The following is a 22,451-nucleotide window of genomic DNA, read 5'->3' on the forward strand; positions in this document are numbered from 1 at the left end:
AGCTGTACGCGGATTTTGGCCAGAGCCACACAGAGCTCAAAAGCTAAGCAGCCATCTTGGGCTGCTCAACAGCGCCACCAAAGCAGTTCAGCTTTGACCATGCATGTTTGTGGTGTATATTTATTCCTTCAACAGCTACTCTCAAACCCTCAATTTTCAACTCAGTTTATATTCCTTCTTCCAGAATCGAACAAAATAATGTGTAAATATTAATATCAATGTGGGTTGTCTTTGGCTCCTGGTCCTTACGCATCCACAACTGACTATGGTAAGTTTATCAAACCACTTGTAAGTCAGCAGAGACTGTATTTTAGATAATTTGCACCATGCTTCCTCTGCCAAAGAACCGTAACATGCCTTCAATCCATGATGTCCCCATGGGTGGTAAAGCAAACTTTGCCAAACTTGGACCTTACCAATCCTCGAAATGTTGTCTGTTGAGGTGAACTTTCACTGTTTCACTGTTTCCTGATTGTCGGAAGAACGCATTTGTGTACCTGTTTTCTAATGTGTACATTATGCAAACACTCCTCAATATTCTAAAGAGTCAAAAAGTAGTAATCAGTGTATTACATATACATTTTCACATTTATGACCAGATTGTTGAAGAGCAAACATTTACCTTGTAACTCATTTGTTCATTATTGAAGAAAGATTGACCCAGAACTGGTTCAATCAACTTCTTGTCCTTTTCCAATAGTCTTCTTGTTACGCCTCCTCACATTTCTCCCTCTTCCTCCCTTTTTGCGATATACTCTCCATTGCTTCAATAACCCTTCATTTGTTGCTGGTGACCAGCACTCTCTTTACTCTTATGCCTACTTTTCTCTTCTTCACCGTAAACTTTCTTCTATCGTCCCTCATGTCATCCTCTCTTGATGTTCGCTATCCTCTTCTTTCTTGTGTTCCCACATGCAAGCTTGGTTAATTGCTTCTCTCCAGACTCCTTACTACCCTTTCTTTTCTTCGCTCATCCTATGCAATCCACGTATTTCACACTAAACATCAGTATCATTAACTGCTCATTATTTCTCTTTCTCCTCACTGCAGAATTGATTGTCTCTCCATAATGATCTGTTGACCCTCATGCCCCTGATCCTACCCTCAATGTTTCACTTTCATCTTCTGATTTTGCTCCTTGTATTACCTCTAAAATTGATAACTTGGATTCTTCTTTTTCCTCTGCTTCCCCCTCTCCTTCTCCTTCTTAACCTTAGTTTACTCTTCTTACCGAGGCCTCGCACAACCTTTTGCTGCACAGAGCCAATCCTACACCTGCCCCTCATGATTACCAGCCTCCTACTCTTATCGCCTCGGTGTATCCTTATCTTCTTCCTTACCGATTCACCCTTTAATTTCTCGCTCGCCTTTCGTCTTTTATTATCTCTTTTGAGCATGCGTCAATACATACCTACTCTAAAAAAAAATGACCTTTGATCTGTCCATCCCCACAAACTCACACCCTCTTGCTATTCTTCCTGCTATCTCATTACCTTTTGAATTGGCTGTTTATTCCCAACTTTCTCCTTTTCTCGACTCAAAATCTCTTTTTTGCCCACTTCAACCTGGCTCCTGGCCTGCTCACTTGACTAAATTTTCATTTCAAGACTTTCCTAATTTCCTCATTTCCTCTCATCACTCCACGCAAAAGACTTCCCTAATTTCCTCATTTCCGCTCATCACCCCACACAATAATCTCTTCCTATTCCCTTGGACATATCTGTTGCTTTAAATACAGTGGATCACTTCAATTTCTGTTCTTCTCTTTCTTCTCTTAGGATTCCTGGTTTGGTGCTTTCTTGGTTGGCTCTAAGGTTTATAGAAGTGTGCCTTCCAAAACTGCTATTTTGATGTTTTACAAACTTACTATAGAATTATTTGTTAGTATACTGTATTTTGGTCAGTGAATATCTGGCTTTAGTTTCCTGTGGCCTTGCGCATGTGCTTCTATGCAGATTTGGTATCATCTTTCGCTATCACCTTTTTGCGAATGACACTCAAATATGAGTTTTCCTTTCCCTCCTTCACACCAACCATCTTGGACCAGATTAGGATCTGTATCACTGCAATTTGTCACTGGACGGCTCTCCGCTGCCTCATGCCTAACTCTTCTAAAAATGGAAGTCACCTTTCTCCTGGCTTCCAATGCCTTCTCTATTTCCCCCTCTCCTATCTCCTTCCCACCTGAAATTGTTCCTCTCTCACCCAAGACTCGCAATCTTGGGATCCTCGTCGTTAACAACCTATGACTGCAATGATTCATCACTGCTACTGCTTCTGCTGCTTGTATTACCCTCCAAAACATTCAGAAGTGTCCTTTTCTTACTAACCACTCTACAAAAACTGTACTTTCCACTCTCATGCGCCAACTTGACTACTGCCCAAGCCTACTTCTTGCCCTTCTCCTCTACTCATTCATCCCTCTGGACAAAGTCCTCAAATTTTCTACCCACATTTTATACAACCTACCCAGATCCTCCCCAACTTCTACCTACCAAAAACATGCTAGTTGGATGTCCATGCGCAACCACTCTCTTTTTAAGTTCCTTCTCCTAATCTACAAAGCTATCAATGGTCTTGCTCCTCAGTAACTGCCTGATTGTATCTCAGTTCCCTCATCTTCATATCCCCTCCGATCCTCCTCTTCACTCAACCTCACTGTCCTATACACTCTTTGTGCTTCCTCTCACTTTGACTCTTTATCCCTACTGCCCCGCTCCGCTGGAGCCCACTGCCCATAACAATCAAAGCCAATCGAACTGAAGAAGTCTTCAAAGCCCAGCTTAAACATTGCTTACTTGCTAAACAGGGAGCTCCTCCTTACTTCTCCTCATCCTCCTTATCTGACCCCACTGCTGCTTCCAGTGATGCTTAGTAATGTAACTGTGTATAAACAGTCCTCCGCTTTAGTTTGCAGCACTTTCCCTCTTATATTTATGTTACCTTTGAAGTCACCTGTCTTCTTACAAATATATATTTGTTTCCTTTAGTTTTGTTTTGTACCTGGTATGTCCCACGTCTTTACACCCTCATAATAAGGACTAGAAAGCTAAGATTACATATGGCTGATCAATCTTCACTGGGTCCTAATCCTCAGTCTTCATCAAATTAGTTCCTAACTTCCCCCACTTTAGTAGAACCAAGTCTTCTGAGGTGTGGTATACCCCAGAACTTAGATCTCAGAAACAGTTGTGTCGTCGTCTCGAGAGAAATTGGTGACTGAAATATGACACAGTCACCCGCAACCTCTACAAGCAAGCTGTGCTTTGCTTTCACCTGATGATCCGGTCTGAAAAAGCTAAATATAATGCTACCCGGATAACTGAAGCAGCCTGAGCTGCTATAGAACTCCTAGTAGCTAAGGAGCTATTAGTGTGCCCCGCGGGTTACGCCTTTAAACCTCCTGATACCCAGTTAAGATGCAACCAAATCAGTACTTTTTTCCATGAAAAAATTCTTGATATTCATAAGGGCATTAAAGATCGCCAGACTGCTGAGGGTATCCCACAGAGTCAGCCTAGAAATGGCTTCTTTTCATAAACTTCGGTAAACGCCTTTTCACTTGACCAATAGATGATGAATCTACCTGGATAGCCCTCGCAAGCCTTAAATCGGATTCCCATAGATGCGGTCCCTCTTCATATCTTGAAAGCTCTTCCTCAAAGGGCCGTGGGCAGGTTGACTGACACGCTGCAGTACTCTTTTTCAATGGGCATTGTGCCGCCTGTCCTGAAACATGCTGTAGTATTGCCCCTTTAGAAAAAAACGTATCTGGATCTTCGAGTGCCTGCTAATTATTGGCCTATCTCCTTGCTTCCAGCAATGAAGAAGTTGCTGGGGGCGGTGATTACACCTCAGGATTCAAAGATTTTTGGAGGAGAATGATTGCATGCACCCTTTTCAATCCAGCTTTCGCTGAGTCCGTAATGATTTCTTTGTTAGACAACCTGGCGCTGCTCCAGGACCGCAGAGAGATTGGACTACCAATTCTCCTTGACCTCTCCGCTTGACACGGTAGATCACAAAATCTTACTGACTAGGCTGGAACAAGTGGGTGTTACTGGTTCCCTTCTTGTATGATTTAGATCTTTTGTGGAGTCCCTCAGGGGTCGCTCTTGTCCCCTCTTCTTTTTAATTTGTATGTTCGAATGTTGGCTGATCTCATTACAGAATGCAGAGTACTCTTCTACTCTTATGCTGATGACACGCAGCTTATATTTCGGCAAGACTCTTCTCAAGCTGCGCTGCCCCAGAAACTGCGAGACTGTTTGGAGATAGTTGGTAGCTGGTTGTCAGCCAATTGGCTGCAATTGAATGGAAATAAAACAGAGGTACTGGTGGTAGAGCCCCAGGGAGGGACCATCTCTGGAATTCCCAATATTGGCCTCAGTCACTTGGTCCTTGTCCGGCCCCCTGTGCCTCTGTTAAGTCTTGGAGTGAAACTTCTTCCAAGCGGATCATGTGAAGCCCAGATTTCTGCCATTTGTAATGCAGGCTTTCAAAAGTTGAAAGCTTTGAGGTAAATTCTTCCTCTGATTCCCTCTGAAAACCACATTACATTGGTAAGATCCACTATAATGGGCTCCCTAGATTACTGTAATGGTGTCTACTTGGGGCAGCCAAAGTATCAGATTCAGAGGCTGCAAGTTCTCCAGCACGATTGGCGCTTAAGGCACCGCATCTGACTTCTTCTCTTACTCTTTTGCATCATTTTCATTAGTTGCCGTGGCCATTCAGGTCAAGTTTAAGATACTCTGTATTGCCGTGTATTGCTGTGCACAATGTTGGTCCTCATTATCTCAAAAAGAAATTGGAAAGGTACTGTCCAGCTAGACGTCTGCGTTCTGAATCCCATGTGATCCTCAAGATTCCTAAATACCACCGCACGCGTTTGGGTGGCTGTTCTTTTTCAGATCAGGCCCCTAGCTTGTGGAATGCCCTTCTGCTATACCTGAAAGCACTGGTTGATTATTAACCCTTTGGAAGAGCACTGAAGACTCACCTGGTCTAATCCTCCTTCTCTTTTTAGTTAATCCTGTGGCAACTGATTGTTTTGGGCCACAGCGCCTAGATGCTGTTGGGCCTTAGTCCGCGTTTTATACCTTTTATTATAATAATAATAATAATAGGGCCATCATTAATATCTACCTAAATGGCACTGTCATGGTCAAGGGCTCTCAGCCCAACCTCATCCTTCTTAATAGGCGTCTTCCATCTCTCATCAACGTCCCCCCTTCTCCTGCCACTACTCCTTCTGCCACCCCTCTGGCCCCCCTGCCACCACCAATGGGTGTAGCACATTCCTATACCCTTCCTCGGAAGACCTTCAAAAGTGGCAACCAACTCCACTTAGCTTCCCTCAACTATTGCTCTGCCATCAAACACTACTCTATCATCTGCCACCTTCTTGAAGACCTCGATCTGGACATCCTCGCTCTCACTGAGACATGGTTCATAGCCAGCTCTGTCACCAGTTTTGACACTCTCCTCCCGGGGGGCTACAAGATCCTCTCTAAGCCCAGGCCAACCAGTCCAGGGGCAAAGTGGCCCTGATCTTCCCTGAATGGGTCCCTGCTACTATCATACCCAATCAGTCCTACTCCTCCTTCGAACACCTCGTCTGCAGGCTTGGTGTCTCTCCTATCCGTTTGTTGACAATAGCCACCATCTACAGGGTCCCTGGCCCTGTCTTCCTCTTCCTCTCAGAGTGGTCTGACCTCTTCTCTTCTCTCCTGGCCTCCACCTCCAAGCTTCTCCTCCTCAGATTCTTCAATATTCCCCTGATGCAGCCTCTGGACTCTTCCGCAACCTCAGTGACTCTCTTTCCCTCTCAATTCTTCCCTCCGGTCCGACGCACTCAGTCAGACTCACCTTGGATGCTCTCATCACAGCAGACATCCCCATCTCCAACCCTCTCACTACTCTTCTCTCCTGATCTGATCATGCTCTCCTGTCCTCTCACCTGGACCTCTGGGGTCCTCTGGCTAAGCCTCTGCCCGCACTGCCAGTCTCCTTCTCCATCATTCGACCTATGAAGCGAGTGCCTGTTGCTGCTTTTGCCGCCAGCTTCATTCCCCTTCCAACTCCTGCCACTGACTCTTACGCTGACACAGCTGTCACTAACCTTGAACTCTCCATCTCCAACACTCTGGAAATCCTTGCCCATGTCATGAGGATCCGCATGAAGCCTGCTTCCAAACGCAACACCTAGTATGACTCTGACCTGGACTCTCTAAATGGCAAGTGCAGAGCTGCTGAGTGGAAGTGGCAGGTTTCAAGTGCATCCTTTGACAGACTGGCCTGCTGCCTGCTGCAAAGGCAATACAGACTTTCCTTATGCTCGAAGAAGAGGGCCTATATCCAAGCCCACATCTCTGGGGCCACTAACAACACGGCTGCACTTTTCAAAATCTGCAAGGCACTTGCCAATCCTACTGCAGTCTCAATTTCTCCTCTGCCTTCCCTGGCCCTCTGCATTGGCCTCTCATTTCATTACTAAAACTCAGGACATCCTGTCCTCACTCCCCTCTGCACCACTCCCTTCTCCCTCACCCGCTCTCAGAACTCCCTTGGCCCCTCTCCGTTTCCCTCATACACTCCTCTTTTTCTCACATATCACCTGATGTCTCTAAACAAGTCCGCTCTATGAAAGTATTATCCAAACAGGTGCTCCCCTGCTCCTCCGGAACTATCAAGGACAACATTGTCTCCTTTGCTCCAGCCTTGGCTAAGTTCTGAAATCACTCCTTTGCCATTGGATCCTTCCTATTACTCCTCAAGCACTACGTTTCTGCAACCTCTCCTCAAAAAGCCTTCTTCAGACCCCTCCTGCTAACTACTGCCCTATCTCCATTGCCCCCTTCCTGGGCAAACTCTTATAGAAGCTGGCTTTCTCCCAGCTCATTCACCACACTGAATCTGTTGGTTGTCTCCACGACCATCATTCTGGCTTTAGGGCTACCAGAGGCATGGAAACTGCACTCCTGAACACCCGTGAAGACTTGCTCTCTAATCTCGATTCCAACTTTCCTTTCGTTCTCATCCTTCTCGACCTTTCCTCTGCCTTTGAGATGGTCAATCATGCAACCCTTATAAAATGGCTCTGTGATACCCTTGGCATCACAGACTTTGCTCTGCGCAGGTTGACCTCCTTCCTCTCTGACCGACCTTCCCAGGTTCAGCTGGGACGTTTTCTCTCCTCCATCTCACTCTCCACCTGTGCCCTTTCCTAGAATTTTCAACATCTACCTTGCCCCTCTAGCCCATTTGATCTTCACCTTCTCTCCTAACTTCCAGTGTTATGCGGATGACATGCACCTCTCCTTCAAGCTTCCCTCCTCTGCATCCTCCTCTTCCTCTCTTATTCCTGACTGTCTGTCTCCTATTAAGGCATGGTGCACTGCTAATGATCTCTGACTTAATGCCAGCAAAACTGAGATCCTTCTCATTGGGACCCAAGCTCCCTCCTTCCCTGCTACACTCTGGTCGCCCTCCATGGGCCCCTCCGTTCACACTCCTGTCAGGCAAAACAGCTTGGTGTCATTGTCAACTCTGCCCTCTCCTTCTCTCCTCACATCACAGATCTCGCCGAGAAGGCCCACTTTCAGCTGCACCTCATCAGAGGCATTCTCCCTTCCCTCGCCTTCCCCCAGAAACATAATGTCACCAGAGCTCTGGTCCACCCCATGCTGGACAACTACAACAGCCTCTTCCTCAATCTGCCTAACTCCTCACTTTTCCCCCTTCAACTAATCCTGAATAGTACTGTTAGACTTATCCTTGGCCTCAAGCCCAGGGAACCCATCTCTACAGCCCTAAAATCCCTCCACTGGCCCCCAGTTGCTGCGAGGATCAAGTTCAAGACCCTCTGCATCATTCACAAGGCTTTCTGGGGCCTGGGACCGCACTACATTCAACTCTCTCTCCACAAATGCCTCCCTACTAGAGCCCTTCAGTCTTCTAGCTCCAACTGTTCGCAGACCAGAAGCTTTTCCAAGCAGAGAGTGGGAGTAGACCTCTCTCCTCCACAGGTGCATCCCCCTGGAATGGCCTCCCTGCCCTCTCACACTTGAGCCAGATCTCCTTAAGTACCCAATGCTTCTCAAGACCCTCCTTTTCTCTTCCTCCTTCCCTCTCCCCCTGCCCTGCTAATGTCCCACTCAGACTCGTTGACTGGCTGCCTGGTTCCTTCAGATTCTTACATGGCAACAGGCCCCCCGTGACCAGTCTACCTCTGCACTTGGTCTCCCTTGGATCCCCTCCACCTGCACGTACCCTTCCGGGCTCCTTCCACCTGCTCTATCCTGGCTGGGCCTGCACCCATTGAGGGTTTATTGTCAAAGTTTTGAATACATAGTTTCAAAATGCAATACTTTCGAAACTAAAAGATCGGGAACATTTTTTCAAATGCACATTTTTTGTTTTTTTTGGGGGGTCCACCCCCAAACCCCTGTTTTTTGGGGAAAAACCACTAATTTTTCCTATGCCAAACTCCCCCAAAAAAATTAATTTGAAAAATAAGTTTTTGATCCTTTTGTTTGTCGAAAGTATTGCATTTAGAAACTATGTATTTGAAACTTTGACTGAAACCCCCCATTGAGCCCTTCCTGCCCTGTCCCTCGCACTTAGCATGTGGACCTTCCTTCCCCTGCCATCTCTGCATTCCCCTTGCTCTGTCCACCTGGTCTGCCCTGGCACTCGCGTAACCCACGGGCCCCTTAGCCCTGACCGGCACTTCCTCGTCCTCTCTCCCCTGCACTTCTTGTTACTGCGCTTGCATGATCGGAATGTCACACGGTGTAGTAGGAAAAGTTTTTGTTTTTCATCCCTGCCCCCCCACCCCCCCGCTGTCTTGTTGTGCCTTGAAACACCTTGTGTATAGGCACTTTATAAATACCCAATAAATAAATACAACAAAATAAACTACTAAGGTGAGTCATGTCCAAGACTCAGCCAACCACACTTGCTCTTTAGATGCAACAGAAAATGTAGCTATCCCTTGAGATGAGGTTCCAAAAACCCCATGGCCAAGCTCACCACTTGTCCTCATCTTTATGCTATTGCATCGTCACACTTCGTGGGAATGCCTCTGCCATGGGTTGATATGTTATTTCTGATCGGAATGTACATTACTGTTCCTCAAATAACTACTAATACAAATCTGATATGGCATGGATATGTCAGTGGATGAAGTTCTGCCTATTTCCTGTTGGAAGTTTAAAAGGTTGTCTCTTGTTTACTTTGGCATCATTTCAGACATTGCCTTTTCTAAGTTGTTTTCAGCAGTAAGGGGATTGGGGTCTTCCTGCTGTTGCTGTTAAGAAGAGGTAGAGCTGCAGATCAGTTGACACTTGCACGCCACCCAAAAAGCACATTAGTATTCAGTGAGTGGAGCGGTAAAGCGAGATATGGAGCAAGCTGTTCCTTGTTGTTCTTTGTTGGTCTTCGCTGAGCATTCACTGATGATCAGAGCAAAGAATATTTGGAAATGGAAGCAGCAGAGTGTGAGAGTAATCTTAATAGCACAACAAAGGAGGTGGGCCTAGCATCTGAGCCCTTAAGGAAGGAGACGACCCTGAGACAAGTTAGAAGACCATACATGCAGTTATGTTATGGTACGCAGCTATGACTACTAACCCCTCCTTAGGAAGAAGAGTTGTAGCATCTGGCAGCAGTTTCCAGCAGTTGAGGGTGATCGACGGGCGCTGCAGTGTTGGATGGTGCTGGTAGCATCACGAAATAAGAGCAAATTTCTATCAGTCGAGCCGCTGTTATTGCCTGTATAATTGCCACTATATGGTTCAGTCTTGCTTTCTAGTCTTTATCTGTTCAATTTGGAGCAAAGGCTGTGGGTAGCCTGTAGCTGATTTGAAGATTTTGTCAGCCTCGGCACCTCTGAAACCCACCTAACGCTATCACAGCGGAGCAGCAGTGCTACAGTATTAATTTATTTATTTATGGAAATCACAGGGAAGGAAATGCATTTTGGCATAACAATGCTTCCAAAAGTTTTAACATTGATTTACAGAGCTTAAGAACAGTGTCCTTAGCAATGAGTGAGATGATGTTGATATAAGACTGGATGATGCCCAAGAGTTAGAAACATAGACCAGAGAGGAGGACAGAGGAGCATGATATAGGAACTGGATAGTGTATTATATTGTGTTTATTTATATAACGCGCCAAGCCCTTGGGCATCTTGGTACATTTCTTACATAGTTGCATAGGCATCATACAAATTACATAAAGCAGTTACAATGAGCATATTCACACAATGAAATTATTTAGACAATGTACAAAGCAATTTACAGTTGTGAGCAAATATTTACAGCAGGCATATGTAAGCTGGTTAGTAAATAGGCTTCATTGTTAGTGAGCCATATTTTTACATTCTTATGGATTTTTTGGTAGGAGGATTCTACTCTGAGGCTAAGGGGTAAGGCATTCCAGGTTTTGGCTGCTAGAACGGGAAGCTTCTGCCACCTGCCTTTTGTAGCTTAAACCTTGGTACAATGAGGCAGTTAGATTGTGCTGATCTGGTCAGATGGTCTGTAGTGTAGTGTTTGAATTTGTCGCAGAGTTACATAGGTGCTTGATTGATCAGGCATTTGTATGTAAGTGCAAGGGTTTTGAATTTGATTCCTTGGTTAATGGAGAGCGACCGGACACTCTGCGTCAGCTCTGAGATATGGAGTGTTCTCAGGAAGTTAGTTGCTGCTCTAAGTGCATTGTTTTGGTAGATTTGCAATTGTTTTAGGTTGTGTTGGTTAGTACCTAAATATAGAGCATTGCAGTAATCTAGCTTGGTTAGGACTAAGGCCCTGGCTAAGGTAATGCAGTTGTCTGGGGACAGAAAAGTCCTGCAAGCGTTGATGAGCTTACATGTGTAAAAAGTGGTGGAGGCCGTGGTGTTGATTTGTCTAGTTCAGGAAAGGGTCGTGTCTATGTAGATCCCTAATGTTTTAACATCCTTTGAGACCTTAATGTAGTTTCCATCAATATTGAAGGACTTAATCTGATTGTTGAGTCTGTTAAGTCTGCTTTGAGTTTCTACGAGGAGTAACTCCGTCTTGTCATCATTTAAGCATAGCCTGTGTTTCGCCATCCATGCTTGGATGATGAGGTAAATGTCATTAAGTCATTTAGAATCTGTAGAGTAGTAACCTGAGATGGGGATAAGAATTTGGGTGTCGTCAGCGTAGTTTGTGTGTGAGACACCAATGAGGTCTAAGTCATTGAATAGGGGCTTTGTAAATATATTATAAAGCGTGGGTGAAACACAAGAACCTTGAGGTACCCCGCAAGTGACAGGGGCAGGTACAGCAGATGCCGTCGGGGCAAACACTGTGGTAGTTCTATTGTCAAGAAAGGATTGGATCCAGGTGGTAGCATCGTTAGAAAAGTAGACTGCAGAGGAGAGGTGGCTACAGAGAGTTCCACCAAGTCGAAGGCAGCTGATAGATCTAGTAGTAGTACGAGGAGGGCAAGGTTGCCATTGTCTTTTATCGTTTCTATTTGGGTTACTAGATCTATCAGCGCTGTTTCAGTGCCATGCCTAGGACAGAAGCCCGATTGGTGTAGACCCACCAGGTTTTTGCTTTACAAATGATGTTCAATCTGTAGATAGGCTGCTCTGTGAATGATATTAAGGAGGAAAGGTACAGTGGTGATCGGTCTGTAATTAATCAGTGTATTTGGGTCTAAGGTAGGTTTCTTGAGAGGGGCCAAGACCCATGCATCCTTTAGGTTGGTGGGTACTGTATTGGTTGTGAATGAGGCATTTATTTATGAAGTAATGAAAGGTGCGAGTTCCTTTGCTGTTTCTTTAATAATTGATGCAGGACAGATATTGCCCAAGCATCTGGAAGGTTTTAGGCTTAAGATATATGCTGTGAATATAACACACTGTACTATACCTACTGACTGAATTGGATCTATGTATGTTTTATTTTGTGTTGGTTTGTTTGTTTTGTACGGTTGAATGTGTAAACTACACTAAGTACTTCTAAAAACTAATAAAATGTGTTATTCAAAAAAAGATTATATCGTGAACTTCCTTAATACTAAGGGTGGAGAATTTGAACAAGTTTGTTTGCTCTGGTAGAGTATCTTGGGAGGAAGGCTGGGGCGCGTTGTTGATTAGACTAGCTTTTTTAGTTTCAATTTTCGTTTGTAAAAGCTCAATCTTATCGGATAGCGCTTTTTGAATGTTTTGACACCATGTAACGGCAGCCGGAGGTGCTATGGGTGAATCTAGCTCTCTAAGTATGTTGAATAATTCTTTAGTATTGGATTTTGCCTTTTGGATCCGGTCATTGTAAGACTCACATTCAGCTAGGAAGATGGCTGTCATGTTAATGGAAGAGGCAGTTAAAAAGCTTCTTTGTTGGTTAAAGAAGGGACATTTTTCCATATGGTTTCCGCGGCTCTTTAATCTTTTCGCATCGTTTTTAGATGGGGGGTAAACCACGTATTTATATGGGATCTAGGTTAAGCTTTGCATAGTTTTTAAGGTGTGATCTTATCAATAGTGTCCAGTATAGTTGCATTATATAGGTCCATAAGGTGAGTCGGGTCATTGTTGGATTCAATAGAGGTCAGAGATTTGGTATGAGTTTGTAGGAGTGGGAGTAACTTAAGCACTGTTACATTCCGCATATTTCTAGCTAGCCTAGGAGGAGCCAGTAGTTTGTCAGGGTTGGGGTTGTTATTCTTTTGCAAGGTGAAGAGGATGGCATGATGATACGTCCACGTGCAAGGCTGATTGGATAGATATTGATGTTGCATTTTGTATCTACGATCCAGTCCGTCTACCTTTGTTATGGGTAGGTTTATGCAATCCGTTGTGAAGCCCAAGTCAGTGATGCTATTACTGATAGCTAGCGCATTAGCATCTTTGGTGTCATGAAGACCTAGGTTAAAGTCACCTAAGAGCAGGATTTGTGAGCCTGGCTTGGAGTTAGCTGTGCGAAGTAGCAATATATCTTCCTCAAAAGAGGACAGCCGACCAGGAGGTCTGTATAGGAGATGAGCAGCTATCATTTGTTTTGATGACAAGGGTAGTTTATTGAGAGGCGCTCTCCTGAAGGGAATATCTGGTTAGGGGTCTACCTGAAACCTAATGAAGTTTTTGCAATAATGGCAACACCTCCACCTTTGGACGAGGTTCTGTCTTGCCTGATGATGGTGTATTGGTCTGGCATTACTAGTGAGAGCAGTGGTTCAGATGTAGTTTGGAGCCAAGTCTCCATAGTGGCTAAGAAGGTAAGGTGGTTAGAAAGTATGAGATCATTAATATCAAGCGCATGAGCTGTTATTGATCTAGCATTGTTGAGGCCTCCTTTGATGGTAAAGGTATTGTTTCCCGTAAGCGTTTTAGTATTACTATGGTTGTTAGTAGAGTAAGTGCTAAGTTTAGCATGATGGAGTGAGTGATAAGTACCATGGGATTATCGTAGAGAGGCAGGGGAGATGAGAACAGGGAGATGTGATGGCATGGAATGCTATAAAAGTGGTTCTTTAGAAAGGAGGAGATCTAAGAGGTCAGATTAAATAATTATAGAGATTGACGTAGTGCATAGAGGTAGAGGAAGATCATTCCATAGTAAGGTAGTGAGGTAAGAGAGAGAACGGAAAGGAGAGAGTAATGTGAGTGTGCCATCGGATTAAGTTATGGCACACTGAGGTGCCTAATTAGGTCTGGCTATTGGCAGCTTTGAAGAACATTGGACATTGAATTTCAAGTACTGAATAAGAGCTGATTAAGTGTGTGGCACATTGTTTAAGTTGGAGGAGATGATTTGGCACCTTTGTTCGTGTGAAAGTGGTGGAGTATTTTGTAACCTTGTGGACAATGGGGATACCGATTGTTATGTAAGAGTGTATTGGTTGAATATGAATACATTGTTAAGTTCCCAAGAGAAGACTGTCTCAAAAGGAGGTCTGTGGAACCTTAGAGTGGAATTTATTTGTATCTTAGGCATTATTGTTTTTCTACAGTGACTGGTTATTTTATTTGATCTATTTTAGTAATTTATGAATGTGCTTAGAATATATTTTATTGATACTTTAATTGTTAAGTAAAAAACGGAAGACCACTAGTTTCCTGCCTATTAATCAGTTGGAGAGGAAAAGGTGTGCTACTACAGGCAAAACTCTTGATTCAAATGAATCTCTTAAAACTGAAGTGGGAATTGCTTTGGAATGCAAAATTTGTAATTCTCTCGGTAGTATGGAGTAAGGTCTTGACCCGCCTTCAATTCCTTTGGTTCCTATGGATGTCGAAATTGGTTAGTTCAAATGAGCCTAATGTGGTAAATATTGGTAAAGAAAGCTCTCTGTGCAGTACACATGAAGGGAGGCAAAATACAGTGCACATTATGTTTCATTGGAAGGACCCTGATGGGCAGTTTATACAATCCCAGGGTGTGGATGTTAAAGTTAACGTGAAGGTGAGGCAGAAGAAGCATGTCTTATCTAACGCTCCACTGAGACCCACAGAGAACACACACAATTGTTAATGATTCAAACCAGGGTGTTGGGCCTTCTTGGGGAATACTTTGCAAGATAGAATTTCTAACCTGGAATTGCTTTTGTCAATTACTTAAAGACACATTCCTCGAGACGTACTGATGTATTTCCTATTCCAAATTCATCTGTTAATGTTGACATTAATCCTAAAGTAGGTAAGGAAATTACATCTAACCCAAGGAACCTCTACATTACAATTGACGAGGTCTTGTTTTAATTTCCCACCTACCCACACTTCATATTCCAACCCTACAGGCTTAGTAGCAGTATAGTGAATCTAGTTAGTCTCTTACAAATAAAAGCTTACACTGGTTGTTGGTTATAATGGTAAGGTATTTTCTTAACCATTAGGTTATTCTTATGCCAAGAAGGTTTTTTTTGTGTAGTACCAACTGTACAAAAAGTCCCTGCATGTCATGGGGCAACTTGAGAGCACCTTGAAGGCAGATTACATTTGTATATCCCCCTAAGTAATTTAATCCTCATGTGGAAGAGGTGGAGGCAAGTTTAAGATACAAAGCTGTGGGTTCTCAGTGGATCCTCAGTGCATCAGATGTCTTGGTTTGGTAGGTCATCCCATGACTGATTGTAGGAAGAGGCGTGCCTCATCGAAGGAAGAGACTCTATGGAAGTAATTGACTTCCTATGTCCTGAAGAGGTGTCTCGAGTTAAACAAGCATCATCTTGCTCTAGATTGGTATAATCACATGAGTCTATGGATTCTGGCTCTGCCTATGGCTTTCCTATGGATGTTGTGGTACGTAAGCAATTTGCAGAATTAATTTCCCTATAATCTTATTAATCAGCAAGGCAATTGTGATACTGACATGCAGTAGGAAGTTGTTTCATTGAATTTGGGTATTAATCCCTGTATTTGGTCTTTTGCATCATGCAGCATTTCAGCTATTAAGTCTAAATTGACAGATGATGATTGGTGTAATTGCATCAGTTCTTATGAAAGTATTTTTCTTCAGCAACCCTGCATTAAAGCATGCTCTCTGCCAAAGCTATGCTTGTGTGCTCACCAGGAATTCCATCACCACAAGGTAGAACCAGCGGACGATGGATAACTTGGATTTCTGTTGCCAGCCACAGTTGTTCTTAATCCAGCTTGTTCTGAAATGTTTAAACTATTGATCATTAAGCTAAATGTTAAACAGCTTGGTGTATAAATTGATGTGTGCAATTGTGGTTAGATATTCCACATTGGCACCCAAGTATGTCATGTCCTTTCAGAGGTTGTAAGTGAGATGCTAAGTGAGGCTTCGATAATGAACTCTACGAGTAGTTGTGTGTGTATGTCAGATGAATTTAATGCTACGGTTGATTTGGGTGAACAAGATTACAGTATTCATTGTTCTGAAATGAGATGTGGGGGATTCAGGATCAATTATTTCAATATGTGAAGTCAAATCAATAAGGCATTTTATGGTAAGGATTCATAACTGGTTGACGGGTGAAAGACACAGAAGTCATTATCAGGCCAAAAGTGTCCATTCACCTCTCTGCTTAGTTTTATTAATAGATAAGGCGATCTTAAAATTGCCATAATGTATTCCCCTGCATCAATCATCTAACACCAGATGTTGACAAAATCGGAAAGGGAGAACCCCTTTAGATTTAACTGTGAGGGAGGTAGGATTACTTCATTTGAGCCTACATTCATACTTAGGTTCAGAAACCTCTGGCCTTCATCTTATTAGCATCTGATGTCAGTAACCATATAAAGACACTGTTTTAACAATAGGGGCAGGTTTCAAAGGGAAAATTGCTTAACCAGCTGGTTTAAGCCTGATTGCAGGGAATCAAATGGAACATTGATGGGATTTTGAAGTCCCTTTGTAAAGTGTGATCAGCTATTCCAGACCTGGCTATGCCAAGGGGCACACGCCGAAAGAGCCAAATGGGATGAAATTACATTTTTCTGTTTGCTGGAAAATTCAAGGAAAATTTGGAAAATGTTTGCTAATGTCACTTCTGATAATTTGCTAGATCAAGCTGGTGTTTGTAAAATCGTGGTGGAGATCCGGTTGAAACATTTTAGGGGGGCTTATGGTGAACACCCGAGAATCAATGTCCAGAGCCTTTAAACTTTCCATTCCCTTTAATTCTCCAATACAACCTCAGTGTGGGTGAAAATAGAGGTTTAATAATTTCTCGCAAAAATTCAAAGGCTCTTGGCCCAGAAGCCTCACCTGGAGAATTATCATTCCATGCCTAATTTCTTGGTACTGCTTCTTTTGAATTGGTTTAAAGCAATATTATAATCCAGGTTGGTACCATCTTCTTGGTTAAAGAACGTGATAGTCCTTTTTTTTTAAACAGGGCCTAGAGATCAGCTGGATTGTTACAGGCTAATTACCCCCACAGATATATATCAAGAAGGATTTTGGACAAAGTAATTAAAAGAAGGCTTTTTGGGTAGGCAGAAAAAAACAATATAATTTAAGAGTCCCAATTAGGGGTCAGACCAGGATTGGGAATGACTGAGCAATGTCTAAATCTTTCTTTACTTATTGGCAAATATTATGAGGCAGAGGGCGACTCATGCTATCTGGATTTCACGGATGTATCCATGGTCTTTGATAGAGTATGTCACTCTCGCCTATGGGCTATTTTTTTGGAGCTGAGGATCAATCCCAATTTACTGAATCATATTGTGCTTATGTAAACTGGCACCGCAGCATTTATGATGCTTGGGCCTAATAGGGATTGTCCACTTCATTTAGCACTTCCAAAGGGGTAAACGGGTGTGTGATGGCACCATTGTTATATAACTTACATGTGAATGGTATGAGTAAGTTACTTGCAAGTACAACTGGTGAGATCCTACTCATACCGGATAATTTGACACCCTTTTAATGTATGTGGTGGTTATAGTTTTGCTCGTAGCTGCACCTACTGCACTTCAGACCATGATAGATGGTTATTTTAAGTTGATGGTAAAACAGGAAATGTTGGTAAATCAGATAAAAAACAAATTAATGACATTGCCTGGTCATAGAACAAACAGATATCACGTTTATTGGAATGGTGCTGAACCTTCCCCAGTGAAACGTTTTGATCACATGGGATATGGCTTTCGCGACAGTTGTCAGTGGAACAACCAAGTGCAAAAGAAAGCTATGCTGTGTGATCAAGCCAACAGGTGTACTTTTAGCTTTTTTAGCTAATAATGTGTGTGGATCTTTTGTCCTGGCACTAATAGTTTACACACCTAAATCCCATGGCATAACTGTTATGTGGCTGTAGTGTGAAGTCAATCAACTTTGAAGACCTTAGATCTCACTATGAGTCAATAGGAAAGGAGCTGGTATATTCTGAGTTGCACCATATTACAATTTGTTTTTTAATGTACATGGCATCATGGCTGCTGTGGCTGGCAGACTAGAGGAATTAGAAAGCAACTCTGATGCGTGAGATATTGAAAAGTGTTGGTGGTCTAGATAGATAGACGCACATTAGGTGGCTTATATATATATGTAGGATTTTTTAGTAACGTCTTGTGGAAATTTATATAAGGATGTCTCTCTGATCAAGATCCTACAGAAATGTTTAGGGAATTATGAAGACATGTTTTTTAAATATGAGGCTTTTTTTCAGGACATCCTCATCTATTTTGCTTGTTTGTTTTTCATCCATCTTTATCTCTCACTTATTCATAATTTTTGGGCCAAGCCTTTGATTACTAAAATGATATGTTTTCAACTCCTTTAAGAACAGAAGACGTTGGGGCACTGATTTGCCACCAGCTTGTGGGTGTGATTGAGATATCTAGTGAAACAACTGTACATGTTTTATTCTTTTGCAGATGGGATTTAAAACCAAGGAAACAGTTCTTGATAATCACTACTCCATATTTTAGACTGCAAGCAATGGCAAATAGCTTTTTTTTTTAAACTTCATAATGGCAAATGATGCTAGAGTATGTTGGTCTCTTGAAATATTTCTCCCCCTGGAACTTAGTATTAGATCAGGTAGGACTGCTGTATTAGTGGGGTGTTGATTTTACTGTTAATCCTTGTCGATCTTTAATCACTTATATATATGAAATGTATTTTAAAGGGGGCGTTCACTCAAATATGTTATTATTTTAAAAGATGGGCCATAATAAAAAATATACATAAAATATTTTTGTAAAAAGTTCCTATGTCAAACCTACTGCAAATGAGCCTCAAAGTCAGCACTAGGAGGCATCCATTTTGTAAAATGAATGAACATCCTATGCTTATGTTAACTCTGCTCTCACGGCAATAATCAAGCAAAAGCCCCCTAGAGGGAACTTTGCTCATTGCTGCCAGAGAACAGAGAATGCTGCCAGGCTACAGCCTGCCAATGTTGCATTGATAATTGCAGTTACATTATTTTTAAATTTCCAGGGCTCCCAGGGATCCCTGGAAACTTAAAAAGAAAGTACCGGCTATTTTGAACACTGTGCCACTTGTGGTGGGCAGCAGAATATTAATAATTGCAGTTACTTTCTTTTTAAGTTTCCAGGGTTCTCCCAGAAAGGGGGACCCATGGAAACCTAAAAAGAAAGTACAAGCTGTTATGAACACTACACCACCCGCTGATTGCGGCAGGCGGCAGCATACTTATAATTGCAATTATTAGTATTCTACCGGCCGCCACATCAGTGGTTGGTGGAATATTCATAATTGCAGTGACCTTCGTTGTAAGTTTCCAGGGCTCCCCCATCCAGGGGAAGCCCTGGACAATTAAGAAGAAAGTACCAGCAATTACTAATATTCCACCGTTGCATCAGCGGGTGGTGGAATATTCATAATTGCATTGCCTTTAGTTTTAAGTTTCCAGGGCTCCCCAGCTCGTCCGTGTGTTTCATGACCTGGCTATTGGAAGTCTATGGGGCACCATTTTTGGAAAAGGTAAATTTGGTATGTCGGCCCCCCCTAACCTTCCAAACACCCCATGTGTCTGGGCTTCCACTTACAAACATCAGAGGTTCCGGTCATTCCGTCCGCCTCCCATATAAAAGCAAAAACCACTCCTGTGTAAATGCCTCTAGGTTGTCATTCACAATACTCGTCAGTCCACAGTGTAGGAGATTGTCGGAAGCGGCTGACGGCTGACTTAGCTTTGGTAGTATGCCAGTACGGCAGTGCGGCTTGACAATCTTTGAGGTCCTTTCCTTGGAACTCGGAACTCAATAACGAACTATACTCGAACACTCGTATTGAACTCTGCTCCGTTGTGCTGTTGTGGGCGTCCGTGGGCATCCGTGCCCGCTGTGCTGTGCTGTGTTGCTATGTTGTGATCAATCGGCACCTGAGTAGCCTGAATAGCGAACAGCGAGTGAACAGCGAGCAAACAGCGTCCAGTCGAGAGCCTAGAGCCGCCCTCCTGTGAAGCTATCCTCCCCTTAACTCTCTGAGTAATCTTTGTAAATCACCGGCCGTGAAGTCCTACAGCGGCTCCTCGATTGACTGGAGGAGGGTCTGCAGCAACGAGGAGGAGGAGGAGAAGGAGATAAAGTTAGAGGAGAGGTGAGGCTGTGGCTGTCTTATTTAAGGTGGGATTGCTCCGTGTTTTGCCTATTGGCTTTAACGCTAATCTGCACATATACACATCCCTGGGGGCTCTTTCCACAATAGAGCCTAACGTGTAGAAGTGCCTAGAAGCTCAGAATCTGCATGTGTGAAAGCGGTGTACTATTTAGCAGAGAACCCAGTGAATTAATCCCCCAAAGAGCACTGGGGAGTGACGATTTAATAGGTAAATACAAGGAAGTGGTGACTGCGGGATTTAATCCTTGGAGCCACTCCTTTGAGCCTTATAACTGCTGCCATTACTTATCATTGGAGAAGTGTGGTGCCACTTATCTATTTTTCATAAGCTTGGATATGGGTATTTATTGGATAAATATTCTACCACCAGTTCTAGGCTTCCAAATTTGAACCTTAGAATCGCCATCACAATAAGGGAACAGTGGTAGTAGGGGAGACAATGTATGATCTGCGTAGTTCAACCCAAGGCCCCCAAACTAATCGGGACGGCCACTCCAAGAATATGGTAGACTCAAAATCCACAGAGTGCCCTGATAAGAGGGGTTCAAGTTTTTTTCAAAGCCTATAAAACAGGAGGAGCCATTTTTGTTCCTCCCCCTGGCATTTATCCAGCTGATAATCAATCACCTACGGGATCAGGGCTCCAAAAAGCCTCAGTGGAATTAAGTTTTAAGGGAACGGAGTCAACTCCCTCAAGTCATCCTATTCGGGCACTGTTCCAAGGCTCCTTGGATTATACACAAAGAGCAACAACGATGAGAAAGGTGATTTCGAACCAGCTAACTAAAACCACAGAACACTCTACGAATACTCTGATGAATGTATCATCGACTGAAGAAGTAGTTTGAGCACAGTATGAGGATACTCAAATGCCGTCAATCGACAATCTTAGTGAACTAAGAGATGAAGATCTCTTGGAATTAGAAGTGGTGGAATCACCGAAAGGCCCCATAGATTTAAATGTAATTGGTGAAGATCAGGGGCATCCGTCCACTAAGAATCCTGTTGTATGTAAGTCTGCTAATTTTATAAAAGTCCACAAGTATCTTCTAACATGGACCAAGGCAACAAATCTCAGGAGTTGGCTCAGCCGACGATAATGGCCCTAAATTTTGTCTTAATTTCTTTAGTAAAAGTCTTTAAAGATCTTAAGATGGAAGTTCAGCAGCATATGGGCATCTTGCTGGAGGTCACTAAAGAATTGGAGATAAATGATTCAACCATGACTGCCCTGAAATCGGCAATGAATGAGTCAATGGGGGTGACTGTGAAGGAGATCCAAAAAGAAGTTAGGGAGCAATCTCTAAAAATGGATCAGGTAACATCAGTTTGTGCTGATTTACTTAGGATGTCAACGATCAATTCAGAGAAATGCGATCCTAGTGATAGAAGCTCTGAGAACCAAGAAAAAGGTGCCTGTTCTAAAATGACTACAGAATCCGTTTCGCAAGATAGCCCATTATCAGCATCGATTATGGAAGAGTTTTTTAGGCTGGCATTAGTGTTGGATAATGAACTTGTGCAAGCTGACTGTGTCCAGCCGATTAATATATCTTCAACTGATTCTGATTACATTGTTTCTAGGAAAAAGAAATTAAATGGAAGAACAAAACGGAAAAGAAAAAGGCAAGCAAGAGCTCTTCTTGAAGTTCCACCGATGGCAACTACTAAAGTAAATAGTAAAAAGAACTGCAAGACATCAAGGGCAAATCAATTCTTGAAAAATGTAAAAGGTGGTCTGAAAAAAGATGAAGTCAAGCAGATGGAAAGTCTCCCCAAAAGGGGTCAAGGAAAAAAGTTGAAGAAGACTGATAAATTATATGGCCAAGATACCAACGATTCGGTGGTTAAAAATATAACTGTGGAAAAATTAACGGTGGGGATTCAAACGGATAAAATTGAGCCGCCAAAGAAAATTGCACCTATATTTCTTTTGGCAAAACGTAAAACTAAGCCTATTGGTTCATCGTTAAAAATTGCCCCGATTTTCCTGAAAAAAGTCAAAAGTAGTCCCTCTGCAAATTCATTGGGGACCCAGGGCACGAATACTGGAGGAGGGGCAGAAATTAGAGGAACAGTTATAAGTTTAGAAGACAGAGGGCCACAGAACAAAAATCTTGGAATAATTCCTGTTTTCGATCAGGGAACAGTGAAACCAATAAGGGAGAATGGAAATAACTCTCTGGAAAGCATATATGATCCCAGTAAGAAAATGAGAGGATCGCAGAGTCTTTCCTATGCCGACACTAAAGTAAAAGACCTTAGAGTCTTTCTTTCGAGAAAATCTCCCAGCTCCCAAAATGTAATCCCGCTGAACTGATCTACAATCCTACGGGAAATGAAGATGATTCCTGCCCTTAAATATTTAGAAACTGCTGACATTGATGTGGTGAGCTT

This window comes from Ambystoma mexicanum, chromosome 6p (genome assembly GCF_040938575.1).
Source record: "Ambystoma mexicanum isolate Mex_15411 chromosome 6p, UKY_AmexF1_1, whole genome shotgun sequence".
NCBI lineage: Eukaryota > Metazoa > Chordata > Amphibia > Caudata > Ambystomatidae > Ambystoma > Ambystoma mexicanum.